General features: G+C 40.6%; 1 long non-coding RNA gene across 8 annotated transcripts in view; it reads right to left on the bottom strand.

Annotated features, from left to right (window-relative positions):
• Nucleotides 1-25,409, bottom strand: part of LOC142050088 (uncharacterized) — a 45,866-nt gene that overhangs the window by 20,218 nt on the left and 239 nt on the right. For 2 of the 8 annotated variants that reach the window (XR_012657914.1, XR_012657915.1), the window contains exon 2: nucleotides 21,493-24,478. This is a non-coding gene — a long non-coding RNA (uncharacterized LOC142050088). Of the gene's footprint in view, nucleotides 1-2,207; nucleotides 2,418-20,006; nucleotides 24,479-25,409 lie in introns of those variants that run through there. The other 6 variants (XR_012657918.1, XR_012657919.1, XR_012657916.1 and 3 more) reach the window with 6 other exon arrangements.

The following is a 25,409-nucleotide window of genomic DNA, read 5'->3' as shown; positions in this document are numbered from 1 at the left end:
TAGGAAGGCACATCCATTCACGAGCTGTACTTATGCAACTGCCTAACCCTAGACATAGTCATGAATAGCTCCATTTGTGGATGAGCTCTTAAATTGGAGGCCTTTGCTTTGGAGGTCTGGCTTAGGGTGCAGGCTGTGTGCCACACCTAAATATTCGAAAAACCGGTCTCCTTGACTCTTAACATACCAAGGCAGTGAGATAGTTACACCTGGATTTGGAGATGGTTACAGGCTGTGGCAGAAAGCATCTGTTAGGCCATGCTTTTAGTCAGAGCTTTCTGTCCTTTTGCATTTACAGCCTCAGGGGTAAAAACTGCTAGCAACTGTTCTCAGTACTGTGTGAACTTCCAGTGCAAATAAAAATTGGGGAAAAAGAAAAGAAAGCTTTTGAAACTGCATCTCAGACTTCAGTTTTCCATTAAAAAAAAAAACTCCACACCAATATAAACTCAGAAATATTTTAACCAGATCCAGAACCTAATCGCTTTTTCTCAGTCTTTGTCAGGAAATGTCTCACTGACTAAAAACCTCTTGATCTGACTTCATAAAAAGTATCTTTGGTAGTTTTAATTTGGATTATTATTTTGGATATTTTTTAAAGTCATTTAAAGCTGTTGTGTTGTTTGCACAGTAGTTACTAAATCATTGTGAAAGATAGCTCACAAGAAGAAGAAAGCCTTGCTAGACAGAAACAAACCAGCTGTTTCCTTCTTCTCTTCTCTGTTAAGGCTTTTTTAGAATTATTTTTGGCAACAGAAGTAATCCTATCACTGAAAGAAAAATTACTTTTGTAATAAAAACAACTCCTCACTCATTCCACCTACAAAATTTTTCATTCGTACAACGAATTCTTCTCAGGGAGCTAATTAGAAATACAAAGTTCTTTAATTGATGAACATCTGACCATTAGGGCATTTTCAATTTCTCACAGCATCCCAGATGACAATGTTACAGAAAGGCATAACTGAAAAGAAAGAGAGACTAATTGGAACAATTAATTGAAACAACATACAGTTAATTTCAATTATAGGAATCCTGACTGCTCCCTCATCCCTTGTTGTGTGGCCTACTGCACTGCAGTGATGTTTCTACACACTCCTCAGCAAAGCTGCGTGAAGATCCCATCTGCTGCTGATTATTCCTGTATTTACTATTTGTATTATCATAACACACATTAGCTCTACTACTGCACACAGTTCCCAGGATAAGGTGCTGTATAAAAGCAGAATAGGAATATTTGTGACTGTAGACACAAGCATGGCTTTGCATGCTTGAATTACCCATTCAGGGAGAAAAAAAAAAAAGTTAAGTCACTTGCTTGAATGCATTGGTTTTCAAATGTCCCTAACAGAAATTACCTCAAGAAATGTCAAAGAACACTTCTAAGCAAGAAGTCTGTTTCCAGCTGAATATCCAGCTCATACACCTACCAGACTCTGGGAAAAAGCTCCAAAATATCCTTTTTACAGGCAAAGTTTTCATGCTCCAATTTGGAGACTCGCAAACACTGAGCTACAAAATTTTACCACCTGTTCATTGTAAAGCAGGAGGTTGCTTGCTGTCATTTTTACAAGAAGCAACTGCACATCACTGTTTGTGGCATCCTGCAAAAGTTCATTGGGTGTTTACTTACACCCGGCAGGTTGATCTCAAAGTCATTGCACTCCTTTGCTCCACGAGCTTCTGCTAGCCATAGTGATTAATAAACATGATCCTATCAATCTCATGGAAAGGCTTCCACTCATTTCTGTGAGGCTAGGATTTCATGCTGCATCTTTTGGTCAATGCAGTAGCTTTTGTACTGGGTATACTGATGCCATATTCACCTGCAGAAATTATCTGAGTTCTAGCTTGAAATATGTATGACTCTTGCACATGCAAACAGCTGATTTTGGCATCAAGATTTTAGCCATGCTACAGCTTCTTATGGGAGAAACTCTTTGATTTTTTTATACTAGATTCATTTTCTATGCGATGACGCCTAAGTCTGCTACAGGGATCTTATATAAACAGCCTATTCAGCAAGTCTGTACTGAGTTTGGGACATGACTAATTGTAATTTCATATGGTTGAGTGAACCAGGACTGTACTGTTTAAGAAAGGGCTTTCTGGAGAGTTGCATTTATTCATAACATCCACCAATATTTTACCCTGCTTTCTCATGCATTTTCTCCCTGCAACAAATGAGAGAAACTGTTCTTGCTCACCTCAAATTAATTTTCCCCCTTGTACGGTTCCCCATACCATTCTCATGTGGCCTTTCACAGTTCCCTACTTCTAATCCTTTGCAGGAAATACAATCTGAAGCTGAGTTTCATATTGACATAATCTCATCTGCTGGTAGCGGAGTGAGCAACCCTCCTGATTATTGACTGTGCTAATAGCTCCTGGGCCTTCAGTCATGGTGAAGACATGATCTGTGGAAGAGAAAAATGGAGAGCCTGCATAATGTCAAATGTATAAATAAATGTATGTCAAATCTTTAATCTTTTATTTTGCAAACCATAGATCACCATCAATTGAAAAAGCATCATTTCTTTGTAAATGCGTTCTATGCAGATGGGCTTCACATTGACATAATCCTAGTCCTGTACTGATATCTGAGTGAACAAAAGCTACCCTAATGCCCGAGTATGTACACAATGAGCATGATCTGAACTTTGTAGAACTAACTGTGCCAAATATGCTTACTGAGATTTGTCAGGTTGGTCCCATCTTAAAATACAGTCCTATGTAACACAATTGCAATGGGTTGACCTTGGCTGGCTGCCAGACGCCCACCCAAATGCTCTTGCACTACACCTCCTTAACAGAGAGGGAAAAAGTAAGATGGAAAAGCTCCTGAGTTGACATAAAGGCAGTTTAATAAGAAAAGCAAAAGCTGCACATGCAAGCAAAGCAAGAAAAGGAATTTACTCACTACTTCTCATTAGCAGGCAGATGTCCAGCCACTTCCTGGAAAGCAGGGCCTCAGCACCTGCAATGATTGCTTGGGAAGACAAATGCCATAACAAGGAATGTCCCTGCATCCTCTTCTTTTCCCTCAGCTTTTATTGCTAAGCATGATGCCATACAGTACGGAAAGTCACTTTGGTCTGTTTGGGTCAGCTCTCCTGACTGGGTCCCCTGCCAACCTCTTGCCCACCCCCAACCTACTGGCCTTGGGGCTGGAGAGGTGGTTTGGAGAGAAAGCCTTGACACTGTGCAAGCACTGCTCAGCAATAGCCAAAACGCTGGTGTATTATCAACCCTGCCCAGCCACAAAAGCAAAGCACAGCACTATATGGGAAGCCAGGAGCTCCATCCTGGCCAGACCTGGTACAAAAGTACACCAAGTTATCAGCTACTGAAGTGACAATACACATGGATAATGTTGCTAGATCAATATAAATTACATGACTGCCATAAGAATATATCCTAGATCCTACAGTACAACAGAGAAGTCCCTCCCTTAATGACAAATGGGATCCTGGGAAGCTTCTTTGTGACTTTTGATGGCAACCTGAACCTGGAGGGTAAACTTTTCCCTCTTCTGAAACACATCGGGGTTTTGGAGATTGTAATCATTTTGCATCTAGCAGAGGAGTCATACCAGTCCTGGACTCTGTGAGAGCAGGCAGAAGGTTCTTTACTGACACAGTGCACAGCGAGAGAACCACAAACTCTGTGGGCAAAGGGACAACCTACTTTGCAGGAAACTGCAAAATTCTGCCTGTCAGAACTTAGCAAAATTAAAAATCACAGAGAATTGAAATACAAGATACAGGAGATGGAAGCATTTCTTTTCCACATTTTTTTCCTAGTCTACTACATTTCTGTGGTTAGAAAAACCAGCTGGAATGTCCTGTACAACTGGCCCATAGGTGAACTTTGCTAAAACACCCACAGATTCTGAGCCATTAAAAATCACTAGGAAATTGACTTCAGCAAAGGAAACATATAAGAACTGTGAACACAAAAATCAAAATGAGAAAATATTTTATATTCTTACATTCATGACTGCTTATAAGGGTTGGGGAGAGGGTCAGTGCTCTGTTAATCTCTTGGCTCCTCTGTTCAATACAGCCTAATGCTCAGGAGCTGGGTGGGAGATATCACATATCGATGAAAAGTCTTCCAGTAGCATTAGATATAAGCAAAATAGGTGCCACACATTTGTCAGGAAGTGTTTCTATTCATATCTAGATATTAAATGACAGCAGTTAAGACAGGTTCATTTACATTTAACTTCTTTTTCTCCTACCAATGTGTTTCAGTCAGCATGTCTCTGTTATTCAGAAGAGATAAAAGAAAACTGAAAACTTCAAATTGTTCACACAAGAAGCAAGATAAGGATAATAAAATCTTATTTATTGGCATAAATGGATCAACCACTCATGGAAGGAATTTGCTCTGTAATGTATCCCTGTTGCACAACTGGTTAGATTTTTAAAACTAAAATATTGATTATAACTGCTAATGATAACTGGAATCAATAATCTGATATGGAATGCCGAGCCATATGGTATGATATTTCTAAGGCAACGCTACCTTTTAACACCGCTCACACCTTTATGTTGACAATATTATATCCTAGGTACTAACTCAGAAATAATTATTTTTCTGTGAGGCCTTTCGGTAATCTAAAATTTTAGGTATGTATTACTTTAATTACAAATAGCCTTTTCTACCAAGCTACCACAGCAGTCACACCTGTATGTGATCACTGGAATTGTGTAAATTTAAAAAATTCTATAGAAACTAGAATATTTTCAGACATCATAATAAGCTTTCATGACTTCCAATAGTCTTAACCAAAATGAACATTTATTGATCCAGATGTAATGCTAAAAAGTCACCTAAGTGAGCAGCAATACTAGACTCTCTGCAGAACTGGGCTTTGAGTTTTGCCTTATAAAAGATGCCTCTTCCAGAGCGTAGCACATGGAAAATCCTGGAAGCCTGGCTCGCTGTTGGATAGACATTGCCTGGATTTGATGTGTTAGCCTAACATCTGGCTGTTTGTTTATTCAATATCTTAGTTTCCATGTTCAGCTGCTAACCCTGTTCCTCCTCCACTGATGCAGGTGTAGGCGAGGCCTCCATCTCTCCATAGCCCTTCTACAATGCACTAGCAACAAAAAGGACCTTAATAATGTAAAAGCTGTAAATGTAATTTGACAGGATTTTAATATATTTTTTGCCACCTTTACTATGCTGCAATGATATAAGGTAACCTTGTCAGTGAGGGTTGGTTACTACGCAACTTCTATGCTTGTGGGTAAGACATAAATAATAAGAGCTGAAAAAAGTTGCCCACAGAGACAAGCCAATATCCAGAACACAAGGCTAATCATGCCTTTTTGTTGAAATGTATTACAAATACGAACAATATTAGATCAAGAGTCACTGCAGGAACTCAAATCTATGTGGAAAAAGAACAGTACAAAACCTGATGGAGAATCTGGGGCATTGTGCTGGCACTGCCATGCATAAAATTTCATTATTTTATGAGTTTCTATGCAGACCTATGACCCACTTCTGTTCCCACTGAAATCCATGGCAGATTTAGTAGGTGCTCCATTTTTTCATTTTAATAGGCACTCTATTTATAGAAAAATGTGTAACTTAAAACTATGCAAATTCTAGTTGTGCTTCACCTTCTACTCCTCAAGGGATACCTCTTACTGAAGAACTAAATGCTATTCCACAGTAATAACTGTGAAAGTAACCACACATTGTGCCTAAAATGCCTGTCAAAGCATGTTTTGCAAGCAGATTATCCTACATTGAAGGACAGACTTTTTTTTCCTAGCTACTAAGATACTATAATAGCAGTTTGTCATTAAGGCTGTGCCGGGTTTTGACAGACCATCCCTCAAAACAATATCAAATTATTTTACACTTCCTCATCTTTGACTTCCACCAATCAGTATTTGTCAAAGTTTAAGGCTATCAGAAAAGGCACAGGTGATGTATGAAAGCTGGAAAATGTGGAGCTGCTTCCTATTAGTCAGTCTCCCATCCTTTCCTGCAATGTTGATTGTTAAAAGTCGATTCTTTGATACACTCCACTTTTTCACTTTTTTTAATGTGATCTGAGAAAAAAACTTTCCTGCTAACACATCTGGGAAACATCAAGATCATTTCCATTCAGAAGATTTCACTCTCTGAATCCACATAACTCAATGTCCAGTTTCTATGATGGGCCTAATACAGCTTTCAGGACTTCAGCACAGGAAAAGAAACATGAGGCCAAAAAATTACGCGTGGTTCATAAAATTAAGTATATATATTTTAAAAAAAGTAACACACAGATATTGTCAAGATAAATTGTGGTGGTACTTAAGCTTAGATTTCAATCACTCCTATTCATTGCAAATCAATGCCTGGATCCAGTGTGAGCCGAGCCAGACTGGAACTCAGAATCAGCGCCCACACCACCTGAGCAATGATGTGCCTCAGTAGGGGCTTAGTAATTTGATATTGTGCCATACAGGCATACTCGAAGGGTGGTAGGCAGTGTGCGGGGATGGTTGTAGAAGAAGCACAGTGAAAATCAGTGCTGCACTGAAAGGAGCGGTCTCACTCCCTTCCCCCTGCCCACAGCCACTTTCCTTATCGAGCCAGGGCCGTCACTCATGTGGCTACGCTGTGGGCTGGATCCCAGAAGCTGCTCAGCTGAAAGCTAGCAACAGTGAAATGGCTGGGTTTTAGCCAGGTTGGTCCACCAGCCGAGTTCTCCTGTGGCTGTACAAAACTCATACTTGCAATGGGAAGCCACAGGGATGAACGGCCAAGCACAGTGGCAGGCACAGTGCCATCCGTTTTGGAGCAGTCTGGACTGCAGCTGCCTAAGCAGTCAGAGAGATGCAAGTGGGTAAAACTGTCCGGCAGTTCAGGCATGCCTGCAGGCCCTACAATGCACAAGGCTGGCATAGCAGTACCTTAAGTATGTGTAGCCTGCTTTTAAGTAAAAGCCTTAAACCTTCCTTTTCATGGTCTTTAAAACTACTTGAATGACCCAGTCCACAAGTAATTTATAAACTTGCTTAATTAAAGGAATTTTGTTTAAAAGAACTCCAGAGCATGCTCTTCCCTTTTCTGAACCTTAGTCTTACAATGGATGCTTATCCAGTCCTGGAGCCTGGTAAGCTCTTAAGGGATGCACATAAACGAGCACAACAAGCAGATACAAGCTCCCTTTGCCTTCACACCAATCTAATGGGCCTCCAGCCAGATCCAAACTGAAAACCCTTGTGACCTTGTAAGGGTGACACTGTGCCTGAGCTAATACACTGCACTCAGAGGCAGAGTGATCTGGGCTGGGCTTCACAAACATGCTTTTGAACTGGGGCTGGCTTATGTCCAGGCAGCTGAATGCACATGCAGAGCAAATTTGTGCATGAGCGCAACCAACCATGTAGATTGAAGGCTACAGCTTCTCTCCAGTAGATCTGAATATCTTCAAAGTCTCTATTCTACATTTCAACGTATATACACTGTATTTCACTTAATCTTCCCTTCTGCTGCAATGGTTGCAAGCTACCTGGGTACCTTGAACATTGTGTTCAGTTTCGGGGCCCTCACTACAAGAGGGACATTGATATGCTGGAGCGTGTCGAGAGAAGGGCAATGAAGCTGGTGAAGGGTCTGGAGAGCAGGTCTTATGAGGAGAGGTTGAGGGAACGGGGGTTGTTTAGCCTGGAGGAAAGGAGGCTGAGGGGAGGCGTTATCGCTCTCTACAACTACCTGAAAGGAGGTTGTAGTGAGGTGGGTGTTGGTCTCTTCTCCCAGGTCACTAGTGATAGAATGAGAGGAAATGGCCTCAAGCTGCATCAGGGGAGGTTTAGGTTGGATATTAGGAAAAACCTCTTTATTGAAAGACTGGTCAGGCATTGGAACAGGCTGCCCACAGAGGTGATGGAGTCACCATCCCTGGAGGTGTTAAAAAAATGTGCAGACACCACACTTCAGGACATGGTTTAGGAGACATGGTGGTGTTGGGTTGATGGTTGGACTTGATGATCCTAGAGGTCTTTTCCAACCTTAATGATTCTATGATTCTATATTCTGGCATTATTTATTCCTAATAAACTCTATGATCAATTTGGCCGTCCCTTGTTGCAGAAGCCACCCATTTCCATATGGTTTGAGGAATATTCCTGTAATTACTTTGGTTTTGCAAGGCATATGAGACACCATTATGTGTCTTCCAGTTTTGTAACTGCCATGTCTCACAAAGCTAAGTTTGGCCATGGTTCTTGTTCAAGAAATGTATGCACTGTAGAACTCCTGTTCAGTTAAGTTTGTCTTTTTAAGATATCAATAAACCTTTAAATATTTTGACCACGTAACATAGTTAACAGTGGTTTAGTTCACATTACCTCAATCACAGTTCAGGACAAGTAAAGGCTAATATATTTTCTAACTTGGCCATTATTCGTTTTACCCAGTTCTTACTGGGTATTTCAGCTGGTCTCTTGCAATTATTTACCACACCACCACTGACACAAAGGCAAGTATTTTTATTACTTGCATTGTTTTATGTATACAATTGGAACTTAACTCTGCTCTTTCTCTCCCCCTCTTATTCTCTCCCCTCTGAGACTATTGACAAAACTGGATGCCCTAAATGCTCCATATATCTGAAAACTCGTAAGGTTATGCAAACAGAAAACAAAATAAGTGTAGAAAAACAAATCTAAAATCCAGACCATGCTCTGTCTCTACAGGAGAATAATAGACTATACAAAGTGCAGAGCAGAAAATGACAACTGTTATTAGATGTTAGAGAGCACTTAGAGCAGGAAAGAGAAATCTAAAAATCAGCACAGGAGGGGAAAAGGGAATTAGGCCCACTGTTGTGTAATTCAGGCAGAAATCAAAATACGGTATTTCAAGTGGGGTATAGGCACACCATGTATGTTAGGCAGGTATTCTGACAACTTAGGTGTGCCTGGCAAATATCTGCATGCTAGAGATGAATGTTGATTTTTCCTTTCAGAAGTGAACATGTACAACTAACATATGTAATACATTAAAAAGAAATTCAAAGACTTTTCTCAGTTATTAAATAATTCTGTGCCTTTACTGTGTAAAATCTACGCAATGTTAAGAGAGTCCATCTTTAATATACGATGCTAGGACCTATATAATTTCATATATACTTGGTCATGAGCAGTGGCTTCTATCTTTTTGAAATTTCCTATATTATTTGTCATTACAAGTCTTGCAGTCTTCTCAGTATTCATAATAGCTTGTTTAAATCTGTATTAGGAAGTGTAATTCATAAGCTGGACACTGTGAAAGCAAAACTCTATTAAAAGGTACCAGTATTGATGTGTCTTTAAAAAGCTGGAAAAACTCTACTGGTACAAAAAATGCATTTAAGCATATCAACTGGCACAATGAAATTAGAAAATTTCAAATTAATTAAGCAACTGAAGTTAATGGCTGAATGCAGTTTGCCTGCAGAAAATTAAACAGCTCAGTTACCCAAAATCAAATGGCAAAAAGAAACAATCAATATTTTTCCCCTCTGGGAATGGAAGCAAGTACCAGGTGCCACGCTGTATATATAACTGAGACCTGTCTCAAGGACCAGTATTCAGATTTTAATTAGAATGAGCAAGGAGTGTTTTTAAACTGCCTATGTGACTCAGGAACAAAAGTGCTTGTAGTGAGAGTTAAACATGCAACCTAAACTTCATCCTTTAAACAACCCCTGTATAACTTTACCCTAACTCACTTAAATATGTCAACAGGAGATGTCTTCAACAGGAAGAGTGAAATCTGATAACAATGAAGAGCCCACTATATAAATGGAGGGATTCCCACCATCTCCAAGGAGGGAAAGAGCTGGGCCTAAATGTACACATATGACACCTTTATTGTTCTTGCAAGAGTTGCAGTTTTGCTGCATTTGATGGTAAGAAATTCATGCTAATGTAACTTTGGTTGTGCCAGTGTGGCATACCGCATTAGCAAAAAATAGCTTGTGGCCATGTTTTTAATATGCAGTACAGCTAACCTGGTCCATATGGGAATGCGCAGCAGCTCTTTTTAAAGGGTTCTAGCTGTATCACTTGGAGACAAAGGATCTTAACTGCTGCTACCCAAACTCTTTGCTTTGTCACAGAGGTCCTGCCATGACATTGGGAAGGTTGTTTAATCTCTTGTGCTTTGAGATCCCTCAGCCTGTCAAGCGGAGGTAACAGAACATCCCACCTCCCAGCGCTGTCCTGATGGGAGATACGTTAGAGACTGTGAGCTGCTCAGTTGGTGATGTAGGCCGTGACTGATCACTGCAGTTACACCATTATCCTTAATCTAGACCATTATGAGTAAATTAAGGCTTTTCTGTGTCTTCAGCATTTCAAGAAACAAGAGTGGGGCACTATTCCTTAATTAACAAGCTAATTTCAACATCGTATGCCATTCAAACTTTTCAACATTTAAATTACAACCAAAAAAAAAAAATCAAAAAGAAACACAAAGATTGCCTAAGCAGTACTGGTGAGAAACATTAATTCAACTGAAATGGTGTACTGGTTAGAAATAGCAATCCAAATAATACTGAAACACGAATTCCTTTAAAAACTGTCACAGATTGCTGTTTCTCTACTATAAAAATGCATTCAGCTATCCTACTGCTCGAGATGTTAGTATGTAGGTCTTTTTTTAAACTCAAATTAGATTACAATGTTAGTAGGTCATAATGGAGCTATTGTTCTCCTACTGTGTACCGTCCTGTGCAATTCTGCTGCTGATAACAATTCAAATCAGGGAATTTGGGTGGAAGGAGAATGCTATGCTTTTATGTCAAGCCATCTAACCAATGTGAGTATACAGAAACGATCCATTTAAAACAGCAAGCGCTCAGATAAGTATTTCCTTCTTGCATTAACACTGAAGACAACAATCTCAGGCATCTTTCTGGAGAGGCAAACTATATGAAAACCTGCCCAGCCTGGCCTTGCAAATCGGAGGTGTGAGGCTCACCACTGGAAAAGAGAACGGGACACTTTTATGCAGAAGTGGATTCAGCTGTGAATGCAGTATTACCACATTGCCTCTGCACACACAATTTGGGATGCTCACATTTCAGTGAGAGAAATCTTGCTGTTCTTCCACATGCACTTGCTGGAGCCACTACATGGAAAAGGTGAGACTGAGAAGGAAGAGAGGTGTTTGTATACTGTGCCAGTTCTCTGCCCTGTGATCCGATGCAGTGGGGAATTGCAGTACAGGACTGTACTATACCATACTGTGCCCACACAGGGCACAGGCAGGAGCCTGGAAAGGGTCCAGCTCATTCCCCTGCAGCAGGGTTGGAGACTAGAGTGGGGCAAGCATGGAGATGGGCCTCGCTGCCTGAGCACACAGGAAAGGGAGTGAGCTGCTGGCTGCCATCCTGCTCTCTGCCTTCTGCCCTCTGGTTAGCAGAAGGTAGATTTCATCACTTCCATGAACTATGACTTTTACATGCAAGGACCCCAGTCTGCAGTGTGAACACTGGGCATTTTATTCACAGGACTCAGATCCTTTGACTTCTGGTGTGATGCTTTTTTGGATCAATTCATAAGGTGGATTTGCACACAGTCCTAGGACTATTTCTGCCTCACAGAACAGCTGTAACTGAAGTTTCCACCTCTGCTAAGTGTCCTTGAAAATTTCTTCACACATTAGATATGCATGCCATAATCATCTGGCTTGTTTAACCAAGAATAAAACTATGCCATTTGAATTTGCGAAGATCCACCCACAGCCTCTTGTTCTTGTCCAGATCATAAGATAAATGTAGCATCCTTAGCATACTGTTAACTTCCTCCCAATAAAGCTGAATGCATCTTAAATATCAGGAGGAAAACTGTAGATAACAAACTGAAGGGTCAACAATGTCTTGCTGTTGCAGAAAAAGGCCTGGAGTCTCCATTGTTGGAACGTTTTTAAAAACACATTAGACAAACATTGTCAAGAGTGACATAGGAATATCTGAGCCTTTCCTAGAGGCAGGAGCTGTGTGAGTCAACTCTGGAGAGGCCCTTCTAGACCAACTTTTCCAGAGGTCTGCCTTAGACTACTTACCTCCAGCTGCACTTAGCCAGATGCCAACTTACAATGGCAAATGCTAATGTCAGTCTTTGCTAACCCCCAAGTCTGAGAAGAGTTTCACTGGAAACCCTAAAAAAATTAGATGAATACTTCATGATTTTATTTACTACTATCATCAGTATGAATGATTAATAATAATTAATAATGATGAAAACAGCTTAAAATAATAACAAATAATAAGAGTTAACTCTGCCATAGTGGTAAGACAATACTCTGCCCATTTACTTCATTATACTTTAGTTTTCTAAGGAACAGCTACACTGTACCTTTACAAATATTTCTTTTTTGAAGCTTTCTTTTCACTTGGGATGATCTGTCTCCAGATTATACAACACACACGAGAGTGTTATATACTTCCCATACACAGGCAGATAGTTACTTACTAATATACATTCACAACGCCAACAGAATGTTTCAATTCATAGATATTATAAATGAATTTTGTTAAAGTAATGGACTGAAATATTAGAGAAGTCTTCAAAAATAATAGTGAAACTAATTAGCAAAGTGACCGTGTAAGTACTTCCCCAGCTGCTAACACAAAGCTAAAAATACAATATCCTTGGACAAAACTGAAGCCTCGGAAGAAAGTTTGTTGCTTCATTTATATCTGTACTAAAAGCAGAACCACATCAGCTAGCTATACCCAGGCAGCTGCCAGGCATGCCCTTGGCAAGATACTACTTAAAAATTGTTACTGCTCACAGTTACATAGGGTGGAAAGTAAAAACCAGACACATTTACTGAACCAGAGGCCTGCAGTTAGACACATAAAACTCCTTAACTTTCAGAGTGAGCAACAAGATGCTTCTATTTAAGGTCCAAATACAGAATCTGGACCCTGATGTTAAGCACAGATGTACAAAAATATTGACTTTGTTGAAGAATTTGGATTCAGATTGAAGAATTTGGGTTCACATTGAACTAATGGGAAAAAGCACACCAGAAACCATATCCAAAATACTCGTATCGACATTTCCTTGAGAAGAATAAAACTCAGATCCAGGCAAAGCTTTGATAGGAGCTGAGTTAGAAAGTGTCATTCCAACTGGCACAGGAAAATTCACCACTCTTCCCTCCATTGCCCAGGGCAGGGGGTTGGTTCCTGAAACACAGATTTATAGAAACCCAGAATCACAGAATCATTAAGGTTGGAAAAGATCTCTAGGATCATCAAGTCCAACCATCAACCCAACACCACCATGTCTCCTAAACCATGTCCCGAAGTGTGGTGTCTGCACATTTTTTTAACACCTCCAGGGATGGTGACTCCATCACCTCTGTGGGCAGCCTGTTCCAATGCCTGACCAGTCTTTCAATAAAGAGGTTTTTCCTAATATCCAACCTAAACCTCCCCTGATGCAGCTTGAGGCCATTTCCTCTCGTTCTATCACTAGTGACCTGGGAGAAGAGACCAACACCCACCTCACTACAACCTCCTTTCAGGTAGTTGTAGAGAGCGATAACGTCTCCCCTCAGCCTCCTCTCCTCCGGGCTAACAACCCCAGCTCCCTCAGTTGCTCTTACAAGCCTCAGGTTGTCTGGAAAGATTTGGGTGCTTAAGCTAAAGCCTATTTCTTTTTTAGCCCCAAGGCTTTCTCCCTCAGATGCACAGCTCCTGGGGATCATTCGTCCAGAACCACCTTCTGAGACAATAACCGCTTTCAGAAGTGGAAACAAATAAAACAGCACTAGGGACTCCAGGGCGCAGTGAGGCAGCAAGAAGTGGGTAAACAACCTGGACAGCTTAACATGGCAATTGCCTTCCTGCTAAACCAGTCCTGTGGCTGTCCCTCAGGCTCATCTGCACAGAGTTCTTTCACAGCTTAAATTATTGATATTGATACCTGTGGATCACAGCATGTCAGTAGGTACCAAAGAACTGCAAAATAAATAAGAAACAGAGCAGGACCCACGGCCACTAACAGCCTGCTGACAAAGGCTTGATTCTTAACCCTGCAGATGGGCCTTCCAGCTCCAGCTGTAGAGCAGCATGCAGCACCAAATCTGGTCACATTCCCGTTTTGTAGTTAAACAGTCATATTCCCAGGTTGTAGTTTTTCACTGTGGCTGCTTATTTGGAGCCTTACACCATCTCTGAGCTAACTTTCACGTTAAAAGCAAGAAGTCTCACTGCTTGCTACTCATTCATAGCAGTGCAACAATCATGAAGAACGAGGGCAAACTATCAACTACCAGTCTCTTGGTGACACTCACGGACAGCATGGAGACCAGTGCATGACACACGAGACCCTGGGAACTCACACGTGTTGAACCATGCATTTCCTGGCTTTTTCCCATAGCAGGAATTACTACCTAGCAAAACCACCAAAGACAAAATAAGGGTGGTTGTTCTTGGTTATTTACACTAATGAGGAACTATAAAAGCTGTTATACTTTTCTAATTCCTAACATGCAAAGACAAAGGATGCAGGAATTTTCCCATTTTTTTATTTGTTTGTTTGTTTTTCCCTGGTATGTTATAACTCCACAAGGTCTTCTGCCATATCTAAGCAAAATGCAAGTAGGACATGAGCCTCATTGGTTTTTTTCTCCAAATAACCCAAGTAAAGCCTAGATAACCCCCATAAACACCTGGATTTTAGTCAGAAAAAGGTGGTGTCACTAACACAGCAACAGAGTGACACAGATAGGGAGAGGAAACAGGATGGGATCATACTGGACCTTTTTCGCATGCTGGCTTCAACCACTGCCTGTAGCTGAAATACCAGAACAAGACATACCTTTTACTTCATCCCTTTCTTAACTGAAGGGGGTCCTTTGTCAACTTGCCACCAGCACCAGTGATGCTTACACATAAGATAACCAGCGCATTTGAACACAACAATAAAGACGATAATGAGAACCTACTCACAAAGCGCTGAGTAAACAGCAGTCAGAGGGAGATGGGACATGCTGGGAAAACCAGAGCAGGAAACACACTTAATTTCAATAGAAAATGCAATGAGATTGACCCTCATCTCACTGAAGCCACTGGGGCTCACGGTCCTGGCTGCAAAGTTGAATTTCAGTATGATATCCCATTGGAAGAATGTGACTGGCAGCTGTAGAAGTATGTAGGATTTTATGAAGATGATGTAGAGAAACAGACTGACTTTTGTAGGCTCTTGAAATGACTATCACCTGGAAAAGCTCTACGTCACCTAATCTGTCCAGCTCCACTTTGCAGGAATGTCCACAGCCTCAGTAGCCCACCTGCAGTGACGATTCACTGCCCTCTCGTTCACCGCCCCATTACTCCCGGTCTAAGAAACACTTTCTTAATGACTTGAGATTTTCCTGTTTCAGCTTCAGGCCATTGCACCTTGTCTTTCCTTCTTCTGAGAATGTGGATAATTCCCTTATTTCATTTATACTATTATCTCTGCAATTATTTATAGGTAACACTAAATCTCCTGAGTCCTCCATTTAATACAGTTCTTTCCATGTCTTTTTCTGCAGTATGTCTTACGTTCTTATCATCATCCATTACTGGCTTTGTATCTTCTCTGTTTTTAAAATATTTTTTTACATTATGGGGAGTCGATTGCATTCACCATTCCAAATGTAGCAAAATCACAGCTATATGAACCAGAGTATCATTATTTTAATACTCTCATCTGGGAAAAGGCGGGTGTGTTTCATGTGACAGTTGAAAGATGGATTCAAAAGGCACAGGCAACCTCATTTTCAAATGGTAAATCACATATCCTAAACTTGGAAGTGTAGAAATAAAGCTCTGAGTATTCTCAGCATGTCCAAAATATTGCAGTTTTCTTCAAACATGTGCTAAGAAACAGAAGAGCAAGCAATCCTTGTTAAATTAATAAACAACAATGAGAACATCAGTCTGAAAGCAGGATCTCATAATAGAAACTATTAACAAAACCTTCATTCTAAGTGACAGTGATTCTCTTTTACATAAATCAATAGAAACTTAAAATTTAAATACTGGAGCATATTTCCCTGAAAAACAGCCAAAAGCTCCAATAATAATAAGTATTAGAGAAGGCATGGATAGAGTTTATTGTACAAAATTGTTGGCATATTTTAAAATTTTCCTAAATTTTGATTTTTAAAAAAATCTGGCAATCTATTAACTGCTGTTCTGAAGATCGAATCATCTGGTAACTTGAGGATGTACTGCATGCCATAGACTGTCTCTATTTCCACAGTATTTACCACTAAATTACTTGAGCACTTGCCAATCATTAGGAAGTACACCCCCTGGAAATGACTTCTAACACAGGGAAACATTTTTATTTCCATTTCACCGGGCAAAGAGGCATAGAAAAACCGAGCCGCACAGAACATTTGAAAAAATTTCAACAAAGCCGAACCATAAATTGAACCTCGATTTCCTGAGCTGCTGTTCACTATCTTTACAGCAATATTCTTAAGAAAAAAACAGACAAGGTAGCTGCAGGTGAAAAGCCTATGGAATCACTCATTATATGCAAATAAGATTTATCTTCTTGTATCAGGAGATGCTATGCTGTATTGTCACTGAAATGACTAATGCTAACTACAGAGATCATGATAAAATGCATCTCCAAGGAACAACAGAGATATAATAGAATAGCAATCATGACAAAAACACAGCTTTGAAAGGGTACTTGCCTATGTTTTAAAGCATTCATGTAAAATGAAATAATGGTTACAACAGTGTAGTGGTTTTGCATATTAATATTGTGATAGAATTCAGGAAAAACAGACATCAAAATCAGTCTGGAAAAGAAGGGCTCTAACGGGATAGAGCTGGGACTTGCCATAGGCCACGCGATATGCTGACAGACAGGCACAGCTCTACAGTGTTACATGGGAGAAAGATGTGTCAGGACAGTGTATTAGAGAAGACCTGAACTTCCCATACACAGAGTACAAATACTACTGGTAGCTGTCAGTTCTGACTACTTCCAAACACAAGGGAAGATTGGCTACCGAGTAGTTAATGAACCCATACTGCTGGGATTAAATTTTAAGTTTGTTCACCATTAAGGTTTCCACATCAGATCTGGTAAGATCTGATCTGAATGATCATGGACCAACCCACTTTAAATCAAGTTAAATGATACACAGAATTATTTTCCCTACCGTAAAAGATCAATCTTTAAAAAATTCAGAGAACTAGAGAGTTTAAGAGTTCAGAATTCCTTGCTCATAAAACATATTTAAAAGGAAAAAAAGAAAGTGCATTGCATATGTATTGCATATGATACTAAAAGTAAAGGTCCTCTAAGTATAACTCTATAACTAATTCTTGATTCACTTTTCAACAGAAACAATGACTATACAGTCAAGTAGGATGGTTAAAGACAAAAAGTATGCAGAACAAGAATTATCAAAATTAATTAGAGGTGAAACTCCAAAGATCTTGCAGTGGAGCTGACAGCCGCTATCCTAGGACACATACTATAGGAGAACAGACTGAATGTTGTTTGTATTTAAGGAAGAAAAGGGGAGAAGTTTCTCAAACTGTTCAGCGAGTCAGACCGCTCATCTGACCTCGCTAATAGCCAAAGTTTTACAACAAATATGGAAGACACCATAAACTAACTTGCCCAGCTAACTTGAGTCCTTCTTTCCATAAGTCATCTGAATTTTTCGACAAACTATCTAAACTGAGCCCACATGGGACTCAGTAAAGCATCTGACTGAGTCCAGCACAGGAAACTATTAGTTAATTAACAAATGCTGGCAATTTGTACAAGAGTTGCCAGATGGGTAACACATACTTTAAAGGGAACATGAGGAATAATGCTGAAAAGAAAGCATTAGGATAAAGGAGGTTGTTACCTAGAGAGTTCCTCTGTGATCAGCCATGGGACCAATCTTACTTAATATCATCACCAATCTTATTTAATATCATCACCAACAATCTAGCGACAGAAACTAGGAAGAGGTTAACAAAACTAAGAACATGAAGTTGGACAGCACACTTAATAGAAAACTGACATATTGAACTGAATAATAGAAATTTTCTAAATGTCTGTGAATGGTAATGCAGAAATGCCCATCTCTCCCGTTTGATTATACAGGTAATCTTGCACCTCAAGGTAAATACTTAGGGTAGGCGGATACTTACAACAGAGACCACAGCACCATCTGATGCAGCTGGGAAAGGGGAACACAGGGTGTCAGTCAAGGTATTTCTAGCAAGGAAAGTATTAATATCAGCTTAATGTCAGCATAGGAGGCTGGGATAAGACCTCCTGTGGAGCTCTTTGCACCCTGGAGCACCACCTACCTTTCTGTTCAGTCAAGCCCAGCAAAAGTGGATCCAGGCTGGGAGAGGGGCTGATGATCCCAAGCACGACGGTTAGAGAGATGGTCTCTCTCCAGTAAAGTGGCCAAAAGAGTTTGGCCAGTTTAGCGTAGAAAAACAGGGGCTGAGAGAGGATAGGGAAGAATGGCAGGCACAGTCACTGAAAGTGAATGTCAGTCTCAGAAGAAATAGATACAAAATAAACAGAAATATATTCTGTATGGAAATGAGACTATAACCTGGTATCCCAGGAACAAGACATTAGGGTACTCTTGATAAGGTTTACAGCTGATGTCACAGCAAAAAGAAATAGGAAAAAAAAATCAGGAAACCCTCCACAAACAAACAACCCTTTAAAGGGTTGCAACATGATGCATAATCAACTTATGGTTTACTTACGACTTAGCTTTCCACAGCACGAGACTAGACTAGACTTAGCCTTCCCTTCCAGTCTTCTGTTCATTATTGTAAAAAGTACTTTCGTTTCTGAAAACAGCTGTAACAAGGAAACAATTGACCTTGCAATAATAAAACATATTTATATCTATCCTATCCAGGTATAACCTAAGAGAGTCCAGGCCTAAGAAACTTGATTTTCAATCAGCAGAATGAAAGTGAGAGTCTATGTATTGCTATAGACAGGCACCTTTATATTATATTCTTGAAACAGATTCAGAAACTGTATTTCACAGCATCATTTCATTTCACAGAAGCAATTTCCTTGTACGCAAAATGTTAACATTCAGCATGCAGAACAATATTATCTTGCACGTAAATGCAAAGACATCAGTACCTTGCATGTAAATCAAAGACATCAGTACTGATCAATTTCAATGTAATTTAAATTTAAAGGAAGTGCTGTTATACTGCATTTCCTCAGTTTGTAAATCTGTCTAATCTGTCTACCACTTCTTGCAAAACATCACCTGCACCAGAGAAGAGCTTGACCATTTGCCGGTCGAATATTCCACCTCCTCCCAAATGATAGTATCCAAAAAAAGACTGTGAAACTCAAACGTGGGGAAGAGGAAGGGCTAGTTAATGGAAATGGCAAGAGCTTATATACAACACCCTTAGGGATAAAAAATGAAATTTGCATTTAAAATATGAGTAGGCAATCGTTTTTGCAGCAACTATGGGACATGGAAAACACAACCTACTGTTACTCCAAATAACTGATGAGCCTGGGACAGCTCTCTTGCCAAGTCCTTAGTTTACTCTTTTTTCAACCACCAAGCACCACAGCCTCTCTGCCCAGAACAGGAAGAGCTCCCCAGCATGGTTCTCTGCTGCTCACCCTTCTATACAGGTACACTTTTCTGTCGTATTTGTTACCACTTTTGCACATCAAGAACATATTCAGAAATTTCTATATTCAGGCTAATACACTGTATTCTGTTTCCATATTATCTTCCAAATTGGAACATTCCGAAAATGATCCAGATCATCTGCTCACGTGTTCTTGTGAAGGGAAAGCAACATTTCTTTTCACATACCTGCAGTGACACCTTCATCATTTCAGTATCTGATTAAAAACGTCTCTGCTAGCATGCAAGAACTTTATGGCCCACTCCAAGCTTTCCAGTAATGCTTCTTTTTGTTCCCCATCCTGTCTCCTATGCTCTACAGGCACAACATCACAATCTGAAGTTTTAACCTGTTTAGTTTAATCATATTCCTTATTTTATCACAAACCACCATTTTTCATCCTTTGCACAAAAGAACACAAATATGGATATCCTGCTCCACTTAGTACACAGAGTTTTTGGAACACAAATGTCAGATTTCCCAAAATGCTTGTGTACTTCCACAAACATATACACTGTTAACCATGGGTGTACATTAAAAAAAAAAAAAAAGCAAACAAACTTCAAATTCCTCTTTTTTCCACAGGAAAACTTGAAAAACATGTACTTCTGGAGGAGTATATGGTTAATAAACAGCTAATATGGTTGTATTAACCGATTTAAGTCTCACAGGAAAAGCTCATCCAGCCTATGTATACTGCAAATAAATCTTGCTGTATCAGCAAGATCAATTTATATTTGGTTTATTACTAAGTTAGAGAATTGGTGTCACGCGAGGGTATGATATTCTGAAGAGTATCTCATTTATAAAGATAAACATAAAGCAGTGGAAGTAGCCAGAGAGTTGCAAAATGGGCAAGGCTCTATTCTGAAGCCACATTCTGTCCCACATCTGACAGAAATGGAAGCTCTTTTTCCACCACAACTAAAGTTTTATCATGTATTACTGAAAATAAAAGCATAGTGGAAGTTTTGATTCTAATCCATGACTTACAACTCTCTCATTTGCATATTTATGCACTGTGTGCACAGCACAGTTCCACCAACGAAGCATGGATTTGGGTTTTGAAAACAAATTACATACTCCCAGCTTCTGATCCTAACATGACTTTAACTATTGTAATATCTTCCAATACTGTAACACTACATAAAATGTATTCCTGCTCATATCACACATGCTAGGTCCTCACAAACAGGGGAAACCCATTAGTAAGTGACTATACAAAGACAATTGACTAATTTGTAGCACAGAGGAGGAAATCCTGTCCTCACAGAAAAGAGCAGCAAATTCCCATTGATGCTGGCAGGTCAAGAATTGTGTCCAATGTTTTTTCCATTGTGAAGAATACATCCAAAAGACATGAGTATTCTCTAACCTCCTTCAGAGATGCACTATCCATTTTCTTGTAACACTAATGATTAAAAAAAAAATTGCAAAAACTTTATATTAACTTCACCAGCAAGACATCAGTTCTCTCTGCCTCATTTTTTTACAACTCAGATGATGATGATGGGAAGGGCAAGGGAGGGACTTTTTTGTGAGTCTTAATTTACTGTTTGTTAGGTATCCTGAGAACAACACAGGAAAGGTACTTTATTAGTGCAGAGTTGTTTGTTTCTCCTTTTTTTCCCCTAAAGCTGCAGACAAAACACAGAACATGGATGTGAGTAGCACTTTTAACAACAGTATGTACCTTCACATAGTTTGCGGATAAGCGTTGAAAAAAACCAACAACACCCAAAACAAAACAAAAAACCAAGGGCCAACGTGTCCCTTCAATACAGCCACGCAATCACATGGATCAGAAGGATTCATGCACATACCTATTTCAAATTATTCCCAAAGGATGCATTCTGTCTCTCTCATGCTCTGTACATTTCCTCTGACGCCAGTAACACAGATCCTGGCTCTGCACTTCCAAAATGCAGCCTTGAATACAACTCCTTCGATTACCGTCAGTTCAGGCATGCAACGGTCTTACAGCAGTTATTGTCTTTGATGGCAGCACACAATGAAGAAAGTATTTTTGTAACTGATCCTAAGGCAGGATGCTATCCCATGATATGTAGCTGCTGCTTTTTCTACCCATGAGGCTTTCCTTTTCTTTATTGGATTAGGTTGCATATGGCAGACATATCCTCACTTCTTGTCCTTCACCAGAGGAGCTGCAGGCAAAAGTGCCATTGATTTAAGAGCTGAGGATGAATTAGTAATCCCAGTGCTTCAGGAACTCATTTAGAAATGGAGACTATAGGGTCTTTAAGGTGAAAAGAGAGAGGAACAAAAAAACACACTGAATTCATATTACGTGCACTCCAGAGGTCCCTTATGTTCTTCATTTTCTCTTGTACGTTGACTTTACATTCTATAACCAACAGGATAAATAAATTATCCCAAAGGATCCAAACCTATTTTAAGTCCAAATGCATTATCAGGTGAATTGATATGGAAAGTCTCTGGGCCCCCAATATCCACAATTCCCGAAAGGAAAGGTAATACGATGCCATTTCTTGTTACTTGGGTAATTTTTTTAAAGGCAAAGACAATGCCTACCTGGTTCACTTAGCTTCTTGGCAATCTTTTCCAGCTTTTTCAACGGAGTATCACTAGACATTCAAGAATATTCACCGGTTATGGGTCAGAAAACAGGATGAAGACTGCTCTAAAAAGAATTAGGAGTCGTAAAACTATTATGCATAATATTTAATACCATATACCACTTGACATTTTACAGTTCTTTGCACACACACAGATTGTTCTGTAGAATATCCCCACTAAGATGGCATGTCCTATTATCACAAATGAGGAATCTGCAACAAACCTTCATATCCGGTGAAACTCCACTGAATCCAATTCTATTGTACTGTCTGCTCGGTACAACAGAAGAAGCCGCTGTTAGAAACATGGCTCAAGAATGCTTTTCTCAGGTGTCTCAGCCAGTCTGGTTAGCCAGAAACTACTCCTGCGTAATGCTTAAGTGGTTGTGGTTTTGGATATGTTAGCCCTGTAGTCAGCACACTATATATATTTGCAGTGCATATTTAATAACATTACTACAAATATATTTTAATGCAAATAATAACAGAAGATGGACCTGGGCTGGTTCTGAGAGCAGTACAGGAGCTGAGCACCCTTTGAGATTGTTCTTTACTACAGGAACTTGCTTAACTGAGGTGGCAATGCCAGCTTTCCCTTCACACTCCCTCTCTGCGCTCCCTAAGGTTGCCCACTTGCTCACCCACCTTCTTTCTGCAGCTTCCTGACTTCCTGACAGCTGAAGAAGTTCAACTCAAACAGACATGGCAAAAAAACAAAGGAGACTGAGGGTCACCCATGGAAACAAAGCAAATGTTAATGCATTTCCCAGGCTGATGATGAAAGAACTTAGTGTTACAAAAGCCAGCTCACATTCCCTGCAAAATTCAGCACCCTTCCTAAACCTTAGATCCTCCTGGGTGCTTTGCTCCTACATTATCACTAGCACAGCAAGGCTGCTGATCTCCTAAGTGTGCATACTTCCAACAGAAGCCTGCAATTTTATTCCAGTTCTGTATAGATCTGTTCTGGCTTGTATCCTGGGTGTATGAACAAAGTGACACTACAGTTCATTACACACACCGCAGATCCCCCCAGACAACTTCCCATTTGCACATGAAGGAAGCCTTTGCAAGACTCTGGCTGCCGCAATGGCACGAAACCTCAGTGCAGATGGCTCCCGACTCACATGGACCTCACAGATCTCCTTGTAGGGGGTGGCAGGCTACTTGCACTTTTCTTAAACAGAGTTCCTTTAAGGATGGTGCTAAGGAAGGAAAAGACCTTTTCTGCCTGGCATCCTTTTCTGGAGATTCCATCAGAGCCTGTGGACGATCAGACTCGTGCCCCTTCTTACTCATGCATTTTAACTTAGTTGAAATGCCAAAAATTATTTTACAGCAAGTTCTGCTTTGGAGTGCAAACCCTCAGGTGTGCAAAGAGCTAGGTACATCCAAGAGAGAAAGTTGCTTTCCCATCAGAAAGCCAGGTGCAGGTGCTCACAGAACAGATAATAGGGCGGGGGGTAGACTACTTTTCCTCCCTCCTGTAAATCTGTATCTCCCATAGATAAACAAGGAAGATGACCAGCTACCGGCATACACTAAGTTACGTCCAGCCCCGTATTTCTGCATGACTGGTGTCTTCTTGTGTATTGCTGTACTCATTGTATGTCATTTAAAATATTTATGTAATGATAACAGGATGTTTCTGAAAATGCTGTTCAGGCTGAAGCATGGCAGACCATGCAACAGGGAGCACCTGACAGAAGGCAACATGTCATGCTGAAGATCTGCAAGGAGAACAATGTTTTCAGCATACCACTTACACTAAGCCACCTTCCTGAGGACCCCAGTGAACCCCCTTGTACACAATAGGTTTTTCTTGCTTGAAGCAGCATATGTTTGCAAGAACAATGCTGTAGCATCTAATGCCACATACCAGGCAGGCTGGGAAAGAGAAGTCTTTCTCCTGCTGCCCCTGAGGCCATGAAGTAGAGGGGCTGTAGGGAGGCGAACACTAGGAACTGCTCTCTTCATATTTACACCATGTATCGGAAATATAATTCCCAGGTGTATTTCAGTTACATGACACGAAATCTTGACTTCTTTAACAAGTCTCTGATATGTCAACTATTTGCCCATTTGGGTGGCCTGGACACTTGTTTGTTACATGGACTGCAAGAGATAATCCACCCTGAAGTTAGTGCAGTGGTATGGTTTGTCTTTATCGGAGTCATGACACAGCAGGATGCGATTCAAAAAGGGCTTCACTCTGCAAATAACATATAAAGAAATATGTTATGACATTTAGGAAATACAGAGTCTCAAAGATACTTGCTCCATGGGAGGAATCAGCCACACTACTGAAAAATACTTAAAATATTACACTAATAATTCAAGACTTCATTTCCAATGAAACAACAACCAGCTTCTTCATCATTTTTGGATGGAGCAGCTTGCTGAGGTTTATGTCTCCACACACAATGGCACAGCACACATTAAGTCTATGAAAATAAATGAAAAATAGCAGAGGATCACTAAACCTCGACTGTGAATTCTAAGAGCGCCATGAACAAAACCAAATTTGCATTTTACCAACCCTTCCCTTCCTTCCTTATTTCACCCAAGACATAATGGGATGTTCGAAACGCTACAGATGCGAAATAAAACTACTAATTCTCCTCCTTAAAATGTAAGGTTAAGCTACTAATTACACTACTTTGGCATATCATTTTGTGCAATTACTAATTAACTACGATCCGTGATCGGATAATGCAGAAGTAGGGATTTTCCTCCTCAAGAGCTGCGCCTGCTTCGTTTTAAGTCAAGTTCTGCTGCGGAGGGAGGAGAAAACCCACAGGCACGCAAGCACGGGCGGCGGAGGCGGGGGGTCGCCAGATGGAAGAAACGCTTCTTTGGAGAAAACCGTCCCGCAAGGCGGATTTCGGCACGCCTCGCTGTGCCGCCCAGGACGGCGGCCCCCGCAACGCGAACAGCGCGGACGGCGTTTTGGGGAAGCAGGAGAAAACAAAGCCGCCGCCGCCCACCCCGCGCCCGCCGCCAAAACTCCCCCCCTCCGGGGCTGCCCCACGCCGCCGCCCGGGGTGCCGGGGCTGGCGGCGGGGTCGCACCGCCCCCCGCCCCGCGGCAGGAAGGCCGGGGGAGGGGGTGTGCGCCGGGCTCTGCCCGCCGCGCCGCGCCGC

Source organism: Phalacrocorax aristotelis, chromosome Z (assembly GCF_949628215.1).
Source record: "Phalacrocorax aristotelis chromosome Z, bGulAri2.1, whole genome shotgun sequence".
NCBI classification, from domain to species: Eukaryota; Metazoa; Chordata; class Aves; order Suliformes; family Phalacrocoracidae; genus Phalacrocorax; species Phalacrocorax aristotelis.
The sequence above is the reverse complement of the archived record's forward strand: the minus strand, read 5'-3'. Positions and strand labels throughout refer to the sequence as shown.